Genomic DNA, 18,530 nt, shown 5'->3' with positions numbered 1-18,530 from the left:
CTACCTTTTTGACATAGTCCTGGAACTTTTTCCTTTCCAGATGATCATCCAATTCCCTTTTGAAGGCCATGATTTGAATCTGCCTCCACCACACTCTCAGGCAGTCCATTCCAATTCTTCACCACTCACTGTGCAAAAAGTTATTCCTCGTGTAACCATTGCCTCTTTTGCCACTACCCTAAATCTATGCCCTCTGGTTCTTGATCCAGTCATCAATGGGAATAGTTTCTATCTATCTACTCTGTCTAGATCCCTCATGTTTTTGAACACCTCTATCAAATCTTCTCCCGACCTTCTGTCCTCCAAGGAGAACAGCCCCAGCTTCTCCAATCTATCTACATAACTGAGTTCCTTCATCCTTGGAACCATTCTCGTGAATCTTTTTTTTGCACTCGAATGCCTTCACATCCTTTCTAAAATGAGGTGCCCTGAACTGGACACAATTCTCCAGTTGAGGCCAAACCAGTGTTTTATAAAAGATTATCATAACTTTCTTGCTTTTGTTCTCTGTGTCCCGATTTATAAAGCCCAGGATCCTGTATGCTTTACTAACCGTGCTTTCAACCTGTCCTGCCACCTTCAGTGACTTATGCACATATACCTCAGGTGCTCCTGATCCTGCACCCCCTTTAGAATTGTATCCTTTGTTTTATATTGCCTCTCCACATTTTTTCTACTGAAATGAATCACCTCACACTTCGCTGCATTGAATTTTACCTGCCACCTGTACATTCGTTCCATCAACTTGTCTATATCCTTCTGAAGTTTTAGACTATCCTCCTTGCATTTCACAATGCTCCCAAGTTTCATGTCACCTGAAAATTTTGAAATTATGCCCTGTACACCAAAGTCGAGGTCATTAATATATATCAGGAAGAGCAGGGATCCTAACGCCGATGCACAACGAACTCCCCTATAAGCCTTCATACAGTCTGAAGAACAACCATTCACCATTACTCTCTGTTTCCTGTCACTCAGCCAATTTTGTATCCATGTCGCTACTGTTCCTTTTAGTCCATGAGCTATAACTTTGCTCAAAGCCTGTTGGGTGGCACTTTATCAAACAACTTTTGGAAGTTTAACTTATCAGGGAGACAGTGGCATGGTGGTAATGTCACTGGACCAGTAATTCAGAGGCCCAGGCTGATGTACTGGGGACATGGGCTCAAATCCCACCGTAACAGCTGGTGGAATTTAAATTCAATTCTTAAATTTGGAATATATGCTAGTCTCAGTAATGGTGTCCATTAAACTATCACTGATTGTTGTAAAGACAGCAATCCTTGTACTTTAGGAAATAAATCTGCTATTCTTACCTACCTGGTCTGGCCTACATGTGACTCCAGGTCCACAGTAATGTGATTGACTCTTAGCTGCCCTCTGAGATGGCGTGAAAAGGCCCTCAGTTTTGGAGGTAGGCAGTAAATGCTGGCATCTCCAGGAGCACCCACATCCCATGAAAGAATAAAGAAAAATATACACCACATCAACAGCATTACCCTTTTCAGCCCTCCCTGTCAATTAATTAAAGAACTCAAGCAAGTTACTTGAACATGAGTTGCCCTTAAAGAATCCAGATCAGAGCAAAACACTGCGGATGCTGGAAATCTGAAATAAAAGCAGAAAATGCTGGAAAAAAACTCAGCAGGTCTGGCAGCATCCTTGGAGAGAGAAACAGAGTTAACGTTTCGAGTCTGTATGAGGCTTCTTCAGAGCTCTGAACCGACCAACGGGCCACAGCCTCCTGTGCATCCAGACCTTGACTCAGCTTTTTTGTGTTTGCTTCCAGTCTCCTCTCATAACTTTCTTGCTTTGTACTCTCTTTGGCAGCATCTGTCTCAAGAGATGATGGTTTGTAGCAAAGCGGTCAAAACTGTCTGCTGTGACTCAGGAGACTCACTCTGGCATGGCAATATCTGCCACATTTGCTAGACATGAAGGCAGTTGGTGAGAAGGTGCAAGATTCACTGGCCTCTATTTTCTCGAGGTCCTAGCACTTCTCAGCCAGCCGAACTTTCTGTTTCTCCTTGCCTCTCCCCTTGCCCCTCTAAACAGTTGGCCTCCACAGCCAATGGCGATTGTCTCCCAGTGCTCGGTGTCAATTTCTGCCATTTTCACATCAAGGTGCCCTTGAAGTCGAGGTCTGGATGCCCAGAAGCTCATGGCCCATTGGCCAGTTCTCCGTACAGAAGGCCTTTGGCCAAAGAGTAGGGTTGAGCCGACACATGTTGTTGGCTTAGTAATAAGTGTACGCTGATGGAATTAGCACACTAAAGGACCTCTGACTCAGTGACCTTGTCCTGCCAAGAGATGATGAAGATACGTCCGAGGCAACAAAGGTGGAAACCGTTCAGCCTTTTCTCCTGCCTGGCACGTCTGGTCCAGGCCTCACCACTGTAGACGAGTGCACTGAGGACGTAGGCTTGGTAGACTCGCACTTTGGTTTTCTCAGTCAGGCTTCTGTTTGTCAACACTTTCTTACTCAGCTTGGGCACAAAGAGTGAGCCTGTTTCAAACTACTGCGCAACTTTGCAACAAAGCTCCAGGGGCAGAATTTTTACCTCCTCAGGCGGGCGCGGTGGGCGGGCTGGGGAGTGGCCAGGCAACAGACCGCCACCTGCGATTGGGCCCTGACCGCGATTTCACGCTGGCTGGCCAAATTAACGGCTCAGCCAACATGAAACACACGCTGGTAACCTCAGCACTGCCTGCCGGAGTGGGAGGGGGAGGAGCGTGAACACGGAAGTCTGCATATGCACACAGCTGCCTCAGGGGGCCTGAAGATTTTTCACGTTAAAAGTACATTTTTTTTAAAAAAGGCAAACATGCCCCCCTCATGTGACTCTGACACATGGGGCTGAATTTCCACCCCCCATTTGGGAGGAGAGGGGGGGGGGATGTTGATGGGTGCGTGCATACGGGCACGCTTTCAATCGGTGTCTCCGGGTCGGAGGTGCGCCGCCATTTTACATGGGCGGGCCAATTAAGGCCCACCCAGTGTGAAGTCTGCAGGGAAGCACTTTGTGGGGGTTGGGCGGGGGGGGGGAGGTGGGGGCAATCCCAAAATCGAGAGTGCGCTCTTTCACGCACGCGCGCGAAAGAGCGCACTCGTCTCCCTGAGGCTAAGTGCAGCCTCAGGGAGATCGGACGCACGTGTAAAAAAGACAAAAATAGAAAAATAAAATTTCCCTTACATGAGTTGGGACATGTCCATAATTTTTACAAAAACTTTATTGAAATTTTTAAAAACCCTACATGAAACCTCATTCCGCCGGTGGATGAGGTTTTCATGTTTTTTCTAGTTCCCGCCGGGGCTCCTGGCCGACCCACCTTAAGGTTGGATGGGCGGGTCCTTTAATTACTTAATTGATTCTGTCAATGGGCCTCCATTGGCTATTGACAGGTCGACGGGCGCGCAGCTGATTTGGCTGCACCGCCGCCTTCCTGAAAATTTAAATGGGGCGCGGTAATGTTGGGGGTTCCCCCTGACATCATCCCGCGTCATTTTACGTGTCGCCAAACAGGCCCCGCCCCCTGCTCGCCGACTGGTAAAATTCTGCCCGTGAGCAGGGATGTGTTGAAAATTAGTTCTAAAAATGTTTAGTTTATTTTTAAGTTACATCGGAAACCTCATCCCGTCCGTGGATGAGGTTTCCTCAAAAATCCAAAGGCCGCTTCGCCTGTCCACTCGCCTGTCAGCCATGAAGTTGGACGGGCAGGGAAAAGCTCTAATTAATTAACTAATTGATGAGCTTAATTGTCGGCGGGCGTGGTGCTGACTCCCGCGTGTGCCCGCTGACCGAAAGGTCGCGTGGATCCGTGATGACACCGGGGTGCTCGCCCGACAAGGGGAAATTTCTGCCCCATATTGCCTGCTGGATCCCTTGCACCCAGTTATAAGGTACTGGTTACTATAGCATACATTTGTGGGATGCAAAATTGAGGCTGATCACTAATGCGAGTCTAGCATGTGGCGAAGGTAGGGCGGCGGCGGGGTGGTGTGAACTTAACTGCCATGCACGTGAGAAAACATGATTTCTGTGGCTTGAAAAATGGGCTCACCTTATACACCAGCGGACCTACACGCCACGATTTATGATTATGTGAAACAATCAACAACCACCAGTGTCACATTGTCAATACTGATAGATGGTGATATTGTAACATGCTGGGTCATGACATTTGTCTTCCTGATGCTGATTGTCAAACCAAACCCTTTACCGGCGCACAGAGAGCCTATCCATTTGCTGCTGAATGTGTTCCTCAGCATGGAATGCTAGTGTGGCATCACTGGCAAAAAGCAACTCTCTGATGAGGATTGGTACTTCAATGGACATAGAAACATAGAAAGATTTACAGCACAGAAGGAGGCCATTCAGCCTATAGTGTCAGACAATAAACAACCATCCAGTCTAATCCGACCTTCCAGCTCTTGATCTGTAGCCCTGTCGGTCTACTCTCAATAATCCATAAAGTCATGGAAGATGCTGTCAACAGTGCTATCAATGCGCACTTACTCATCTATAACCTGCTCACTGGTGCTCAGTTTGGGTTCCACCAGGGCCCCTTGGCTCCAGCCTTTGTTACAGGCTCTGCAGATGAACTAAAAGCATTTGACAGCTGCAAAGAAAAGAATATGCCAAAGAGTGTCAGAGTGCCAGAACTTGCTACAGATTTTGTACTCTTGTCTCTATTAATAAAGCCAGGATTCTGTCTGCCTTTTAAACCATTTTCTCAAGCTGCCCTGCTACCTTCAGCGATTTGTGCACATTTATCCCCCCCCCGACAATGGATCTCTCTGCTCTTGCGCCTCTTTAGAATCGTGCCCTTTCTTTTGTAGTGTGTCTCCTCATTCTCCCTATCAAAATGTACTACTTCACACTTCTCTGTGCCACATGCCCGCGCATTCCACCAGCCCATTATATCCTCTTGAAGTTTATGACTATCCTCCTCGCAGTTCACCACATTTCCAAGTATTGTATCATCTACAAATTTTGAAATTGGTTTTTTTTTTATTCATTCACGGGATGTAGGTGTTGCTGGCTGGACCAGCATTTATTGCCCATCCCGAATTGCTCTTGTTCAGAGGGCAGTTAAGAGTCAACCACATTGGTGTGGGGTTGGAGTCACATATAGGCCAGGCCAGACCAGGTAAAGATTTCCTTCCCTAAAGGACATTGTGCACCCATGAAAAGCAGCGGGCAGTACCAACTCCTGGGGAACCTACCTACCTCCAATCGTGAAAACAACGATTCTCTGCACCCTGTCATTCAGCAAACTTTGTGTCTATTCTGCCCTTTTATTTCACAGGTTTCGACTTTGCTGGCAAGCCTGTTACGTAACACTTTATCAAATGCTTTGGTTGGTGGAACAGGACACAGGATACACAGTTTCTCAGGTCCGCCCCAGCTCTAGCCCCACGGTGCCACACAGGGCATTATGCGCTGCTGAGTCCATCATTTCCTCATAAACTTCACTTTGGGTTTGTTTTTCCTCTTCCCAGCTTTAGTCAAGACCAAAAGTCATTTAGGGACTTAACAGATACTGAAGTGAACTGTGCCCCCAGATGTAACGACTTACCTTTGCTTGTGCATGTCTCTTTAAATTTGAGCTTCTAGCCAGATACCATCCATCCCTCATTAGGATCGCTGGTCGCCTGAGGCAGAAGGTGCACTGAAAATTTAAGCTAATTATTCAAATGAGGTGGCCTTGCCAAATTGGGAGCAATCAATTCCTTGTGTGTGGGTTAGCTTGAGCTGGCTGCCAACAATTCCTGGAACAGATTTTGCTTGCTTTGTGAAATTAGTAATTGTAAAACGGGATATGTGTGATTCAGCCCCCTTCTTATCTATCTCGCTCCCAGATAGCTATGATTTCAATATAAAAACTATCTGAACTCTTCAGATAGATCCTAGATGTGACTCACTCCCAGGCACCCATTAGTCTGTAAATAAATCACCCAAATTCATTGATTAGATTCCAGCTTGCAACTCGTTCCCAGGTATTCATTACTCTACACATCTGAACCCCTCCATTAGATTCTAACCTGTAACTTACTCCCAGGTATCTAGTATTTTCGACATAAATTATCCGGATCCCTCGATTAGATTCCAGCCTGTATCTCACTGCCCGGTATCCATTATTCAATATATAAAGCCTCTGAGTCCTTCAGATTAGATTCCAGCCTGTAGCTGGCTCGATGGGCACACAGAAATACTTTTTCCAAAATGATTTCAAGCAGCCGATTATTCTCTGTGTAAATATGCGCTTTTTGTGGATTAAAGTCGAATCATACATATTCAAGTCTCCAGCTTTATTCTGTCAAGACGACAGAAGTGCTATAAATTTTGGAAATATCTGACCTTCCAGTCAGATTTAATGGCTTTAATCAAAGTGATATTATGGGGAAATGCATTGGTCTTTGAATGCTTAATTTAACTCTGACTCTGTAACTGTGTAATTATATTTATGACTTTACTGTAGCAATGTCCGCTGTAAGCTAACATAGGAAAACTGTAATTACTGCAATGACTCTCCATTTAATTGTAACTATACACCATAATTATTGCTTTGTAGTTGGCTATGAATTACAGAGCTAATCTCCTTATTGTTAATTGGTGGCTATACAAAGTTTCCATCAATTGCTTGTGGGTGTGCAATACAGGAGGTTTAGCATTTGAGGAATCATTTTTTTTTTGTTAATTTAATGTTTGGCAACTTTTCCTTCTCTGCTAAACTGCTCTCTCTTTCCTCACTCAATCCCTCAGCAGCCGATATTCCGGCCTCTGGAATTCTCTCTCTAAACCCTAGCAGCAATCCACTTCCCTCCCAAGCTTTTTAAAAACCATCCTCCAAGCCCAAGTTTCCTCTGCATTTATACCTGGCCCGAACTAGGAGTGTAAACCAATAGCGTGGCTTAAAAGATGGCTGTACCTTCTTTGGTGAGTTGTGACAACTTTTAAGCCCGTGCATCAAGCCTGCCATCAAAACCAAAACATCCACAAAGCAAACTGGCCACACCACTAACTCTCCGAAGTGAGTGTTCTTTAACTGTTCTTTTTTTTTTGTGGCTCCCCGAATACTGCCAGCAGAATTACAGACCTAGTGCCAAATGAAGTTGTTTTTACGATCCTTTAACTGAGCGTTTTTTTTTTTGCAATTTTATCCTCACTGAGTCCCGCTCTGCATTAACTGCTTCCTTCAGTGCATTTTTATGGCATAAATGTAAGACACGTTAAAAATTGAAAAGCCTCCCTGATTGCAGATCCTTAAACTTTCCTCATGTTCACGAATAATGTTTTCAACGAGTTATTACTTTACACTGAAGTTTAAGACTCCGAGGAGAAATATGCTAATGCGGGTTTGTCGCAGGTGTTCATATTGTGCCAACCGTGGTTCAGTAATCTCACCCCTGGGCCACAATTGTTTGAAACCCACCCCAAAGGCTGGATTTTACGAGACTGAGATGTCAGGGGGTAACCCGCCCCATGGCTGCCTCACAGCAATTTAATGCTGGGAGCAGCGTTCACTGCTTTGGGGGTGAGACGTCCACCCCTTTCTTGGGAGGAGGTCCCGCTTCAAGAATACGTTCTAAGACTTGTCCGAGTTCGCTGCACCCAATGAGCTGCCGGTTCTCAGGAAAACGCACGGACTCCAGAAACCAGTCGGCGACCCGCCGATCGAGTGGCTCAGTGGTCGCTGAGCATGAGAGCAGTTGCCGTGCAGCCGAAGCACCCAGGCAGGCTAAAATCTCTCATCAAGAGGGCACCGTCAGGAGCGAGACCATCGACAGGGAAGTCCCACAGGTGGTGGACCCGTCCCAGTCACATCAGGATCCAATCAGCCTGCAGTCAACCTAGTCTGACTATAGCGGGTAACTATGGCGGGGTGGGGGGGGGGCGGGAGGGGGGTGGGTTTCCCTTGTTGGGTGGGCTTGGCAGGGGCAGGCAGGGACGGTCAGTAAGCTGACCGCTGCCTGCGATCGGGGCCCGACTGCGATTTCATGTCGGCGGGCCAGTTAAGGCCCACCCAGCGTGAAACGCGCACAACAGTGCTGCCCGTGTGGAGGGTGGGGGCGGAGAGGGAAGAGGGCAAGAGAAACAAGTTCGCGCACGCGCACTGGAAAAGCCTCCTGAGGCACGGAGCTGTTTCAGGGATATTTAGAGTTTAAAAATAAAGATTTTAAAGACGTTGTAAAACGAGTCCCCTCATCTCACTTTCTATCACACGAGCAGGGATGCGTTATTAAGGGAATGTTAAAATTTTTATTTTATTTTTATTTGCTGTTGAAAACCTCATCCCGCCCGTGGATGAGGTTTCCTAAAAAAAAATCCAAAGGCCGCTTGGGCTTTTCGCCAGCCCCCCGGCCCACCCTAAGGCTGGACGGGCAGCGAAACATTGCTCTCAGTTATAAATTTAATGGCCTGAACAGGCCTTTTCATTGTCGGCGGGTGGGCTGCCAACTCCGGCGCGCTTCCGCTGACCAGAATATCGCGCGAGCGCGCAGTGGTGTCGGGACATCACGGCGTGTCACCTTACTCTCGGCTGGGCTGGGACCGCGCTCTCGCCCGACGAGCGTTATACTCTGGCCCCATGTTTTTAATTACTCCGTGTTGTTTTCAAGTTTGGTTTTTCGGCCAATTGTACTGTAAGATTTGTGGTAAAACCGTGTCGGTTGTGATTCTCAATCTCTTGGACGTTGGACGGCTTTCGAGATCTGTTGGCCGATTGGATGGCCGGTAGCTGTATAGTCCCAGCAGTGCCAGCGGCGGACAGTGGCCACCAGCAGCCACATGGTGGGCCTTCCCCCCTCCCCTCGGCCATGGATAAAATACCAGTGGAAGCAGGATGAAGCCCCTAAGTGTCGGTTAATTGGCTGTCAATAGGCTCAAGGGAGGGCCGGATGCCTGACACCTCCGCTGCCCCTCGCAAAATTTTACACAGATCGAGGGACAATGGGTAGGCAGCAGGAAAGCCAACTGCTGGATTTCATCTGCACCCCCACCCCCCCCTCCTCACCGCCTTCAAACCTGCTGGCAGGGGAGCATAAAATCAGTATCAGGACCTGAGCACAAAAATCGAGGCTGTCGCCCCAGTGCGGTAATGAGGCCGGGCTACACTGTCAGAAGTGTCGGCTGTTGACTGATATGTTAAACCGAGACCCCACCTCCCATGTGGACGTGAACGATCCCACAGCACTATTCCGAAGACGAGCAGGTGTGCTATCCCTGATGTCCCGGGCAATATTTATTCCTCAAGCGACATCACAGGAAGCGATAATCTAATCCTTATCACTTGCTGCGTGAAAATTAGCTGCCACATTTCCTGACTGCACATCAGTGACTGCACTTTGAAAGTGCTTCATTGGCTGTAAAGTGCCTTAAGACATCCAGCGGTGAAACCATTGACTGTATCGGTGCAACTTGATCCTTCTTCCATTGTTTGAGTCTAGTTTGAGTTTAGATTTTAATGAGATTGGAAGGTTGATATAATACTTGGGTGTAAACTGACCTGGCCAAAAATGGATGTAGCTTTGGGCAGAATTTTGTGTGTAACTTCTGGCTTGCACCTGAGAAGAAAAGTCTAGGTCCATCTCAGCAACACAGCTTTCGGCATCCTTCCTACTCTACTTTTTCCAAATCAGCATTAAGTTCCCATTAGCCTATCTCTCAAGCCCTTCGGGTTTGTCACTGTGTTAAAGGCTGAAATTATAGGCCAAGCTATGGTTGTTGTTGAATGTGCTGACTCTTCAGAGCGGAGAAGTTATAACTATCAGGGAGGACTGAACCAGGCTGGGATGTTACATCGAGAAGAGGAAGTTGAGGGGTGGCTCAATTTAGATTATGGAGGGGAGATGTAGAGGAAATGCCCCCACTTGTGAGGGAAACCAAAACCGGGGCCATTGAAAATCCAATAAATCTAATTAATCTGATCCTTTGTTGAGTTAATAGTATAGATGCACTGAAAGGGAAGCTAGATGTGCAGGAGAGAAGAGAAAATAAAAAGGCAGACCGATAGTGTGAGATAAAGTAGGTTGGGAGGAAACTTGTGTGAAGTATAAGTACCGCCATGGTCAAATTAGGCTGAATGGCCTATTCTTAAGCTGTAAACTCTATGTACATAAATCTTTTTGGCACATGCTTCTACAGGGGTTCCAGTGTCTCCTCCTGAGTAGCCATTCAGCCTGACCTGTGAGTGTCGATAAGCTCAATAAGCTCTTCCTCTCCTTGGTCTGCAGAGAAAAAAAAAAGATACATGCCTTTCAGTGTTCTGAGTGTTATATCTGATGGTGAGAGGTTAAAGTAGTGTGTCCCTATTCAAAAACAGTGCTTCTAAATACCAAGAAAAGCCTTTATTTTTTATTCGTTTGTGGGATGTGGGTGTCGCTGGCTAGGCCAGCATTCATTGCCCATCACTAATTTCCCTTGTTCAGAGGGCACTTTTAAGAATCAACCACATTGCCATGAGTCTGGAGTCACATGTAGGCCAGACCAGGTAAGGACAGCAGATTTCCTTCCCTGAAGGACACTAGTGAATCAGATGGGTTTTAATGATAATCAACAATGGTGTTATCTGCTTCAGAGCAGATAAAATGAATTGAGTAAAAGAGACTTGAGAGTTTAGAGAGTTTATCCTTTGACATGCAAATGACCCAAACCTCCCTGTCGCTTGCCATTTTAACACTCCACCCTGCTCTCTTGCCCACATGTCTGTCCTTGGCTTGCTGCGTTGTTCCAGTGAAGCCCAACGCAAACTGGAGGAACAACACCTCATCTTCCGACTAGGCACTTTACAGCCTTCCGGACTGAATATTGAATTCAACAACTTTAGGTCGTGAGCTCCCTCCCCCATCCCCACCCCCTTTCTGTTTCCCCCTTCCTTTTTTTTCCAATAAATTATATAGATTTTTCTTTTCCCACCTATTTCCATTATTTTTAAATATTTTAAAATCTTTTATGCTCTCCCCACCCCCACTAGAGCTATACCTTGAGTGCCCTACCATCCATTCTTAATTAGCACATTCGTTTAGATAATATCACCAACTTTAACACCTATGTGTTCTTTTGTTCTATTGTTGTTGACATCTTTGGATGATCTGCTTCTATCACTGCTTGTTTGTCCCTACAACCACACCAACCCCTCCACTTCTCTCTCTCTCTCTCTCTCTCTCCGCCCCCCCCACACACCTTAAACCAGCTTATATTTCAACTCTTTCTTGGACTCGAACTCAAGTTCTGTCGAAGGGTCATGAGGACTCGAAACGTCAACTCTTTTCTTCTCCGTCGATGCTGCCAGACCTGCTGAGTTTTTCCAGGTAATTCTGTTTTTGTTTTGGATTTCCAGCATCCGCAGTTTTTTTGTTTTTATCCCATCACAAAGTAGCTCATCTTTGCTGCCACGTTCCCTCTCAGCTTCTTCCCTTCTAGGACAAGATTGTCCTTGCTCTCCAAAAGCAAATGGCTCCAGTCACAGTTTAAATGTCCGGCAGGTCAAATGCATACAGTGGCTGTGCACACAACACAGGCCCATTGCAATCAAGGCTAGGATTTTCGCCATGATGGAGAGCCTCACCATCGTGGTGAAAATGGCGCAAATGCCTGAACATCATAAGTCCCGCCGCCGAGCGCTGCACTTCCCATTTTCACAGGGAATGGAGGCAGGGCGCGTTTGTGCATGTACATTTTACAGAGGCAGCTGGTCATTAAAATCATCAGCTGTTGGATTTTGGTAGCCGCGGAGTGTGAAAGAAGTGCGCAGAATGGACCTGGTTAGAGCAGGTCTGAACTTGGCATTTGGGCAGCCCTTTGGAGAGGGAGGGCACCCCTGTGGGATTTACGTTAACCTTTTACTCATTGCCACAAAAGTGGGCACAAAATTAATTCCAACTGTCTTTCCTTAAACCAAGGCAGTAGTAGGGTGGGATCATCTCTATGGCATTCTTTGTCCTTTGTCAGTAAGACATGAAAAGAATTTCGAAACTGTGTACATCAGTTTTTATTCTTTTTGTCCTATTTTTAAAATGGATTTTCTCCTGAACCAAAAGGATGACTGCTACAAGTCACATGACTACAGGATTAGTCCTTTGTCCTGGCAGCTACTTATAACAAAAGAATCCTCCTTTCAGCATCGTGGAATCTCACACCCAATTGTAAGGACATTACAATCACAAAATCAGGGGACTCACAGATCAAGCCTCATTTTCCCTACAGAGTTGTTAACAGAGCCATCTCACACCTGGGACTGTCCAGGTCCATTTCAAAAGGGGACTATTGAGAGGGCAATGAAAACTGTTTGCATCTTGATAAGCTTACCCCTCTAGTGAAGTCAAAGCGTCTGGCAAGACAATGGCTTCCCGACACAATCTCACTATGTAGAAAATAGCCCGAGTATATCCCGTCCACAAAAAGCAAGACAAATCCAACCCAGACAATTACTGCCCCATCAGTCTACTCTTGATCATTAGTAAAGTGACGGAAGTGGTCATCAGCAGTGCTGTCAAGAGGCACTTACTTAGCAATAACCTGCTCAGTGATGCTCAGTTTGGGTTCCACCAGGATCACTCAGCTAATGGCCTCATTACAGCCTTGGTTCAAACATGGACAAAAGAGCTGAACTCCCAAGGTAAATTGAGAGTGACTGCCCTTGATATCAAGGCAGCATTTGACAGAGTGTGGCATCAAGGAACCCTCGCAAAACTGGAGTAATTGAGAATCAGGAGGAAAACTCTCTGCTGGTTGGAGTCATACCTAGCACAAAGGAAGATGTTTGTGGTTGTGGGAGGTCAATCATCTCAGTACCAGGACATCACTGTGCCACACGAGTGCCAGGCAATGACTATCTCCAACAAGAGAGAATCTAGCCTTTGCCCATTGACATTAAATTGCATTACCATCACTGGAATCCCGCATTATCAACATCCTAGGGGTTACCATTGAACAGAAGCTGAACTGGACTAGCCATATAAATACTGTGGCTACAAGAGCGGGTCAGGTGCTAGAAATACTACAGTGAGTAACTCACATCCTGACTCCCCAAAGCTTGTCCACCATCTACATTGCACCAGTCAGGAGTGTGATGGAATACCCTCCACTTGCCTGGATGAGTGCAACTCCAACAACACCCAAGAAGCTTAACACCATCCAGGAAAAAGCTGCCTGCTTGATTGGCACCCCTTCCACAAACATTCACTCCTTCCACCACCGACACACAGTAACAGCAGTGTGTACCATCTACAAAATGCAATGCAGGAACTCACCAAGCCTCCTTAGAGAACACCTTCCAAACCCACGACCACTACCGCTTAGAAGGACAAGGGCAGCAGGCACATGGGAGCACCATCACCTGGAAGTTCCCCTCCAAGCCACTCACTGTCCTGACTTGGAAATATATCGCCGTTCATTCACTGTCACTGGGTTAAAATCCTGGAACTTCCTCCCTAACAGCACTGTGGGTGTACCTGCACCACAGGGACTGCAGCGGCTCAAGAAGGCAGCTCACCACCACCTTCTCAAGGGCAATTAGGGATGGGCAATAAATGCTCAGCTAGCCAGTGATGCCCACATCCCATGAACGAATAAAAAAAAACTGACCTCTCATGCTTTTCCCTGGAAAGGTGATATAGTCCAGTCCAGTCTCCTTAATACACCTCTCAAAGGGAACAAAGATAAATCAGAAGGGAAATCTTGTGTGTAGAAATTTTGTGTAGAAAGCAGTCAGCTTATAGAGACATTTGCGGGAAGCAATGACCGGATCACCGACACAGTCAGAAACAGAGGAACACAGGAGCAGGAGAAGGCCATTTAGCCCCTCAAGCCTGCTCCACCATTCAGCTAGATCATGGCTGGTCACCTACCTCAAAAACCATTTTCCCACATTATCCCCGTATCCCTTGAAGTGACTGTGGGCGAACACATAACCAGAGGCAAGGAGTGGGATGACTAGAACATGAATTAGAATAAGGAGTCTTGCTCAACAGGAAGGATATCCCAATGTTTGTCCCATTTATATTAATTCAGCCATTGGTGATCATACTGAATGTTATCTATGCAGTGATTGCATTCCAGGATGCATTGGTAGCAATGTGCTACATTGGCACAAAAATTGTGTTTTTCAAATGTATTATCGGTGGGAGTGCTGAATTCTGAAATTTGTGAAAAGTGGGGTGGGATGTGGTATGGGACAATTAATTGATATAATGTTGATTCAGAGGGAGCGTCTGCCCAGATTTATAGCCACCCAATGTCCCAATAAGAACTGATATTGAAAACTGAACATCTTGTGGTGGAACCTTGGTAAACAAATTGAATTTTAGAAAGAAACCTGACTGAGAGACTACTGGAGCAAAATAAGATTTTACATGAGCTTGGCAACACAAACACTACATGCAAGATTAAGGTCCGGGAGTCACAGGTTATCCAATTGAGTGGCTCGAGCTCATAAGCGATTTTAAAGCAGTTTATTACAATTATTAAGTAACTTATCCAGCGTGATACGTAAGCTAAATTGACAGGAAAAAAAAAAACATACGACCTGTGACAGGTGAGAACAGTTTTGGTGGCAGTCTCTTGTCTACTCTATTCTCAGCCTTCTTCTCTTTTGTTCTGTTTTCTTGAACTGATTGGGGGCTTAGGATGTTAGGAAGGCTGACGAGGACTATCCCCTTTATTTAAGGGAGCTGGTTGTTTACCGTAGGTCAACCATATGGCCATTGGCTGGAGGATGGTTATCCAAGGTGTCACATGCCCCTGATCCATCACTTTGGTTTGAGGTTATCTTGCAGCTGACCTCGTGCTTAGTGCTGTCTGTTCGCTTCTACCAGAAACTTGTCTGGATTCTCCTTGGCGATGATTTCCATTGGTCTCGGTCTCTGGCTGCTGAGAATTGTTCTTTCGAAGTGAGAGAGAAAGAGAGAGAGAGAAAAGAAACAACCTGCTAATTCTTTAACATCCTTAACAATACCATTTCTTACTGAAGTAAGAACATAGCATCATTCTTGAGAATGTGAACTTAAGTCATAACACAGAGAACACAATCCAAGTTTGAAACTGGAACTGGTCAGTTTGACATTGTTCTGAAAAGTATTTAATTGATAAAATTATTCTCTGAAATTAATTCGCCTATGAAACGCAGAGATTTATGGCATAGCAGTCTATTTGGCCATTGTGTTGGTGTGCCGCTTTATTGGGAAAAGGCAAAGCCAATTCTGTGGTCCCGCATTTTAAGCATAACTCTGCTTCAAAAACTTTTCTAATTTCCCCTTAAAAGATGCAAATGTCTCTGCCTCAACCATTCCCTTTGGCGTGTATTCCAAGCATCGACAGCTCTTTGTAAAAGGATTACTCATAAGATTCCCTCCTCATTTTCTTAGCAGCAATGTTAAATAGATTACCCATTTCCATCTGTACTGCCAGCAGAGAAAATGTTCTTTCTGTTTCCATTAGAAAAATCTTCAACATTTTAACAGCCTTGATTTAAACCTTTCCTTCGCCCTCTGTGCTCCAGAGAGATAGTCCAGGTAGTTATGCTCACTGCTGGTAGTTTTACATCCCTGGCATCCTCCAGTCCCTCCTCAGGGAATCTTCACAGGTGTTAATGAAAAGCCAAGGCAGTAAGGGTTGGCCCTGGCCCTCTAGAAGAATTTGGTCACAGTTTTGCCCTGGGCACCATCGACAATTCCAGTGCAAAGTGCGCCCAAAATTGCACCCATTGTGCCCAAGTTTTTGCCCAGGCTCATTTGCATGCCACTGAGCTCAAAATCTGCCATGAATCAATGGGCAGGGATTTTCCAGTACTGGCACCAGCGGACTCTGTCGTGTGTGGGATGGAAACATTTGGAGACCGGTTGACTTTTAACGTCTCTCCAAATTTTCCAGTCCTGCCTGCGGCAATGCCTGCCGATGTAGGGGCTGGAAAATCCTGCCCAATGTTTTTTTTTTTATTAAATTGCTTTAACAATATTCCTTGATGTATTAAAGCACTGTAACATGGCGCAGAGCAATTATTAAACCTGAAAATGTGTTTATCACAACAAATATGCATTTTAAACCGCAGTCTCAATCAACATACTGCGAGTAACATGATTTTAAATGATTGAGAATGACATTTAAAAAATATACAGAACAATTTTCTAGATTTCTGAACAGTTCCTTGGGAAAATGTTTAAAATCCCAAACTTTTCAAACAGACCTTTTCATGTCCCTGTGCCCAAAAGCTTCAATTTAATTTTTAGGCCCCTGGAAGAGGTGTAAACAAGAGTAATTAGCAGAAACTCCCAATGGTGTCAAAAGATCACAAAATCACAAATTACACTGAATGAAATTTGCACTTAAAATCCAACAACCTTTTGCACTGGCAGCATCGGCGGAGAAGAAAAGAGTTGACGTTTCGAGTCCTTATGACCCTTCAACAGAACAGTTCTGCTGAAGGGTCATGAGGACTCGAAACGTCAACTCTTTTCTTCTCCGCCGATGCTGCCAGACCTGCTGAGTTTTTCCAGGTAATTCTGTTTTTGTTTTAGCCTTTTGCACTGGCTGTTCCACTATTGGATGAATTGGACCAACAAAAGCAATGCACTCATGTAGAAACTCTGGGTCAGTCTGTCCAGCCTCCCTGCTCCTTGAAACAGTCAAAATGAAGGTATTGTGGGTGCTGCCAATTATTGTGCACCTTGGTGTGTCGCCAAATTGTACAGGAGGGAGGGAAGGAGGGAAGGGAGGGAGGGAGGAAGGAAGTGAGGAAGGATGAAAGGAAGACCTTCACCTTCAATTCATTACTTCTGAAGTGTAGTCACTACAATAATGTAACGTAGGAAATTATCAATCCCGTTATGAGTACACTACACTACTGATATCCTTAGTATGCTACCAATATCTTTATCCTGGTCAGGGAAGTCCTGCTTTAGTCCTGCTTGTTAACTCTATCCAAACACCGTCTTCCTTTTGAATATTATAGACAAAAGAGGAGAACAGGATTGAAAATAAGCTCACTTATTGTCCCCTCCTTCAAATACTGTTTCAATTCCCTCTTCAGATTTTCTACCATCTGCCTATCTATGTTGCTTTCCTGAGGTTTACAGGTAAAGTAATCAAAAATAAATTTTCTGTGCCTTTGGCGGTAGTGTCTCCAGCAGCTTAGGGCATGCTCTAGAATTCCCTCCCTAAACCTCTCCACTCATTTGTCTCTCCGTTGTCCTTTAAGGTGCTCGATCGAACAAGCTTTTTGCCATCTGCCCTAGTATCATATGGTTTCCTGTTTAATTTTGCTTTGTAATGTCCATGTGAAATGCCTTGGGCGTTTTATTGCACTAAAGGTGCAATTTAAATGCAAGTTGTTGTTGAGTAGCTACACTTTTCTTAGCTTTAGTCTGTGACTGGGAATTCCCTTGGAGTTCATCTCAGTCTGCCTCTATAATTCTGTCAGAAATGCAGTGGAAAGTCTCTTTAGACAGGTATATGGGAAAACTTTTTCCTATTTATATATGCTGCTGGGTTGTTATTAGGGGCTTTAAAGGAGTTAGCCATTAATGATGCCTGAGTTTCAGGGAATCTTCCCATCTGATAGAAGTGCTTCACTCCTGCAGTAATTGTAGTTTTGATAAACGCAGGACTGTGGATTTAAGAATAATCCGGTGTTGTAGGATCACATGATCTGTTTAAACCAATCAGTTAACAGCGCTGAATCTCGAGCAGCGAGGTCTTCTTTAGTTGCAGGGCAGAATTTTCAAGGTGACGTGCAGGGGGTGGGCTCCGCACCTCAGCGGGTAAAATGATGCCCGGTGAGGTCGATGGAGCGTCCCGATGTCACCGCGCGCCACCACGATATTTCGTTGGGCGGGCGCGCGGTGAAGTGCGACGCGCTCCCGCCATTAATTAACGGGCTAGTTAAGGCCCTTAGCTCGGCAATCGATGCCGATTTTCAGGCGCCCGTGCGATCCTCAGCTCGGCGCATGGGCACAACGGGCGGGCGGGGAAGCGACGTTTTAACAAAACTCATCCACGGGCGACATAGGCGGGCTCGGTGGGGTTGTCAATCTGGTCCATGAAGGATTTATTGCGGGAAATTTTTTTAAACTGGCCTGTGTGATCTGCAGCAGTTCAGCACGAATTCAGCCATGAATCTTTATCGGGCCTGCAGCTTTCCGGAGGCCTTCATTTAGCCTGGGTATGGGTTCTGAAATGTCTGCTGGTGGGAGGGAGGGCTAGAATGAAGAGGAGGCCAGGAGTGTACAATCAGCCTGCAGGGGAGCCACCTTTGGGAGGCCAGGCGCAGGCACAAGGGGCGCAGGGCCAAGAGGTTGTCCAAGGTGGAAGGGGCCGCAGAAGACGCCATTATCCTGCTGCCAGGGTGTTCAGGTGGAGAAGCAACTACCTCGATATGACTGAGGTGCAGTGCTGAAGGAGGCTCCGACTGTCAAGGGAGACAGTCAACTATATCTGTCAGATGATTGGCCCTGAGATCTCTCCTAACCTTGTGGGTGGACACCCCATGCCAGTGGCTCTGAAGGTCACAGCTGCCCTCCACCTCTATGCCTC

This window comes from Carcharodon carcharias, chromosome 18, assembly GCF_017639515.1.
Source record: "Carcharodon carcharias isolate sCarCar2 chromosome 18, sCarCar2.pri, whole genome shotgun sequence".
Lineage (NCBI taxonomy): Eukaryota > Metazoa > Chordata > Chondrichthyes > Lamniformes > Lamnidae > Carcharodon > Carcharodon carcharias.
Note: the sequence above shows the minus strand (reverse complement) of the source record.